The sequence below is a fragment of the Narcine bancroftii genome, chromosome 3 (genome assembly GCF_036971445.1).
Source record: "Narcine bancroftii isolate sNarBan1 chromosome 3, sNarBan1.hap1, whole genome shotgun sequence".
Taxonomy (NCBI): Eukaryota; Metazoa; Chordata; class Chondrichthyes; order Torpediniformes; family Narcinidae; genus Narcine; species Narcine bancroftii.
The window spans coordinates 154344333-154348818 of NC_091471.1; the positions used below are offsets into that span (position 1 = coordinate 154344333).

The 4486-nt window shown below is 40.4% G+C and overlaps 1 long non-coding RNA gene across 2 annotated transcripts; it reads right to left on the minus strand.

The window, feature by feature from the left end:
* Positions 1 to 66: 66 nt before the first annotated feature.
* Positions 67 to 4089, minus strand: LOC138757708 (uncharacterized). 2 transcript variants are annotated; one of them, XR_011353844.1, is made up of 7 exons: positions 3924 to 4089; positions 3369 to 3445; positions 3052 to 3103; positions 2185 to 2254; positions 1173 to 1280; positions 573 to 665; positions 67 to 215 (listed from the first exon to the last, which is right to left on the minus strand). It is a non-coding gene; the product is annotated as an uncharacterized lncRNA (long non-coding RNA). The 2 variants fall into 2 exon arrangements; XR_011353843.1 differs by having other exon boundaries at positions 573 to 670.
* Positions 4090 to 4486: the final 397 nt, after the last annotated feature.

The window sequence follows — 4486 nt, forward strand, 5'->3', positions numbered from 1 at the left end:
TCTTATATGTCCATGGGTTGTCAAGGTAATTTGACTTACAGTAAATTATAATAAATGTTTAAAAAATTTAATTTGATCATCTGCTCTTTATTTCTGATTTGACAATACAGTACACAACTTCATCAGTTCATCCACAATTCTTTAAGAGAAAATGAAGTTTTCACATAGCCCAGCAGTTACTTGCTAAACACAAACTGGATCATTGCCAACAAGGTCTGTGGAGATGAAGAAAAAAGACTGAAGAGATTCATGAAATGTTAAAACAATCTTACTCTATCATGTCAAATTCATAGCAAAAAATATTTTTCAATCTTGATTCATTGCACAAACTTTAAGCTTGCTCTCTTCTTCAAAACAATACTCCAATTATAAAAACAGAACATGAAAAGTTTGGTAATATGCCATCATCCCCAAAGCAAAATATTCTAAGACTGTACCCTCATTTAAATGGATGTATAATCCTGCCCTTTACAGGGTCAGATGGGTAGTTAGTGACGTAATATAATCAATGGGACAGTCATGAACATTTCTACTCACTGAACATCACCCAAGTAAAAAGAAAACTCAATTACCCAATTTAAGATTGGTCACGTGTACCATGATGATTCAGCCATGCCAGTGGCGTTGGTAGTTTTAATATTGGTAATCTGCTTGCTCGCACCTTCCTAAACTTGCGAGGGAAGAAAAAGGGAGCTTTAAAATGCTTAAAAACTAACCTTTAAATATTAAGATGCAATACAAATCATAAGGCAATAACATTTGAAAGATTGCCCCATTGTTAACAACTTTGGATGTTTATTCCATTAAAGCCAGCATGACACAATTAAAACTGATGTAAAAAAGCAAGCTGATCAGAAGTTAGCTCAGTAACAGCCTCTGATACTTCCGCAGATATAATCTCAGAAAGGCATGCGAGATTCATCACAGCTAACAGTTAAATAGTAGATAGACACTGAGCGTATTGCACACAGGTTACATAATTTTTGTTACCAAGACCAACAACTGCTGGGGATAAAACAAAGCATTCATAACAGTTCCAAATCTCATGTTTAAACACTCCCTTCCTTCCAATCACATGGAAGCTTGATTATCCTTAGTTAGTGACATAATCGATGGGACACTCATGAACTTCTCCATTCACTGAACATCAAGTAAAAAGAGGATTAAATTACCTATCAAAAGACAAGATTGGTCAAGTCAGTACCACATGATCATTCAGCCTGGAGGGTGGTGTTGGTAGCTTTAATATTGGTAAGCCATTGGTTCACACCTTTCTGAACCTACAAAGGATAAAATAGGGAGCTTAAACATAAAAAAGTCTCGACATTTCAAATACGGACACTTCCAATTAAGAGCTGGGGGAAAATTGGCCTTTAATTGCCAATAACATTTGAAAGACTGTCCCAATGTCATCGACATTGAACATTTATTCCCTAAAAGCCAAACTAGACTTCAAAGCCATGACACAATTAGCCAGTGGTTACAAATGTCTGCTCAACTCTTGAAAAATGTGGAATTAAAATAGGCTTGTACTAGCAGATCAGTGAACAATGTTATCCCGAAAAGTGAAATAAACCTAGTCACGATCACAAAATATTTTTCCTGCAGTATTATAATTATATTGATAATTGTCATTCATCACACCAAGTAAAGGAAAACTTAGATTTTCACCATTTCCATGCCCCCAGTAACCCAAGTTAAGACCAACAATTATCCTAACAAATTACTTTAAATTGATTAGTATTGAAATAGAAAAGCAAGCTGATAAAGTTAGCTCACTAACAGCCTCTGATACTTCTACAGATATAATCTCAGAAAGGCATGCGAGACTCATCACAGCTAACTTATTTTAAATAATAAATAGCAGCCCCGATACCCATGTTCAAACACCCCCTTCTTTCTGATCATATAAAGCTTGATTATCCATAAAAATAAGATGAAAAAGTAAACTTCAATCAGCGACCAAAAACGTGATTTATCACCTGGTGGTCATTTTGATAATTTTATACCAGGAAATTTGAAGCAGTATAATTGTACCTGAAAAAGACATAAGCATTTAACCTTTATATTAGACTTAGAGCTTTCCTCAGCATTTCAAACTCTAGATTAATAATTGATAATACTGGTGGCACTTTTCCTAAATGCCAAATTCCTGAGCCAACTCACAAGAACTTGAGTACATACCTTTAACTAATGGCACAGATGACTGCCACACAAATCAGCATGGCAAATGTAGTTCGAGTTCAATGATCATCTAAATATGAAACCAAAAACAAGTTGCTTAACATTAGACCAACAATCCAAACCTAATAGACGAAAGCCATTAAAGGTCTGTAAGAATTTTAAAACAGAAGGCTATTTGTTTTGAAAACATGTCCTCAGTCTTGCAACATAATCATGGAAAATCATGATGTGAACAGCAGTGGTAAAGGTTCTAATCATCAGACATGTACATTCATCCCTCTTTATGTACTGCAGCTCAGCACTGAAGCATAAAATAGAATCTCAACAGAACTGGAGTAATAATGCCACAGCACATGGCATTGGGAACTAAAAGAACCACCCATAGATTGGAGTAGAAACACTTATTTTCCATCTTGGTACTCTCCAACTGGATGGCATGAACATTGATTTCTCCCACCTCCTTCCCTCTCCATTCAGAGCCACCCAGCTGCTTGCTGATGTGCCCTCCCTCCCTTATCCACCCTACATTTTTTCATACCATGATGAAAGGCTCAGGTCCAAAACATTGGTTGTGTATCTTTCTTTGCCAAAGTACACAGTTTGACCTGCTGAGTTTCTCCAGCATTGCTTTTACTCCAACCAGTATTTAACCTTGAGATCATGATAGTCATATTCAATTCATGCAATGCACATCTCATTTGTAAAACCCTTTCCCTTCCCCCCCACCCCACCCACAGGCAATTGATTAGAAATTTTGATTTATTCTTAAAGGTTATCTGTGAAAATAGAACAATTAACTCATAATTTACTTTTTTTCTCTTTTATCAATGACAAGAATTGTTTTATAGCAAACTATTGCTTTGTTACCTTTGAGGTTTGCCTTAGCTACACGAGATCTCTATTTGTTAATCTCGTCTTCCTGCAGTGAGAAATAAAACAGAAAAAAAGTGTTATTGCAATATAAAAACAAAGGTTGTTGATTTAATTACTTAAAACAGATAACCCTCATAATTGCAGGACATGTAGTCTTCTCCTTAGTAAAAGGATAACTCAAGAATAGTGATAAATTTTAATCATTGGGTAATCTGTATTTTGGACAGAAGTCTATTTTCCTCACTGAGATGAATTCCCACTGAAAACATTGTTTAAACTAGTGATCAAAATGAAGCTGCATGTGCACGTACTCGTGGTCTGTTCCATGACTTTGCCATAATTGGCAGAGCAGCAGCACAACGTCGTTTCCCTTCCGGCGAACAAAGACCTGTTCATAAAGACAGACTACATGTTAGTTCCTCAATCGTTTAAATGATTATTAATAATGTTCCTACTGGTAGATTAGGACTCGGACTGGTCAGCCACAAACGAGCCTGCAGCTGACGTGGACTTTTTACCCCCTCCATAAATCTTCGTCCGCGAAGCCAAGCCAAAGAAAAGAAAAGATTAGGACAAACAACCCAACCACGTTAACGTGCAGGGCCAGGAGCCTGGAGACACTTCACGACCACGCCTGAGGCATCATTCCAGCCACCACCTGCATCAGCCGCGATTCTCACACCCTCGCCCACTTCAGATGCCAGGCACTGCGGGAGGCGCAGGCCCGACCGCCCGGGCCCAGCGACGGCGCGGGTCCCGTCGCTGTCGGAGGCCGCGAACGCCAGCAGCGAGGTGCCAGCGGCAGCGGCCCTCAACCCTCACCGACCCCATCCCCGGGCCGCCCGCACCATCGGCGCCAAACCGACCGAAACGCCGGGCATCAGGTCCCGAACTCGCCGCCATGACCAGGTCCTCGGGGCAGCGGCGCCCACCCCGCGGGCTTGCGGCCGATGGACACCGATCCTCCAACACCCCGACGCGCTAACTTCGAGCAGAAAGACGAGAACACGCGCCCGTCCATCCGGATATGACGCAGGCTCGGCCAGGGGGCGGAGCCTAACGGCGGTGAGTGACAGCTTGCCATGGCCTTCCTGTTGCAGGGGAGAGGTCCTCTGCAGTCCAGACACGCTGCACGATCCACGGCCTACAGAGCGAGCCAAAAACACCGGGCTATTCTGGAAACCACGGGATTATTTACTCTTACTGTGCATGCATTAAACAATGTACGAAGTATCCATTCATTATTTACTATGTAACCATGTTTACTTTGAACAACTTACTATATTCTCTTTACTGTCAATTCCGCGGTGAATGAGTAAAAGATAAAGGTGGCAAGAGATGGTGAGACAAGTGGTAGATATCCCGATAAGGAGGATGAGTTAAAGATAACGATGGCAAGCTATGATAAAACACGTGGTTCAAAATATTA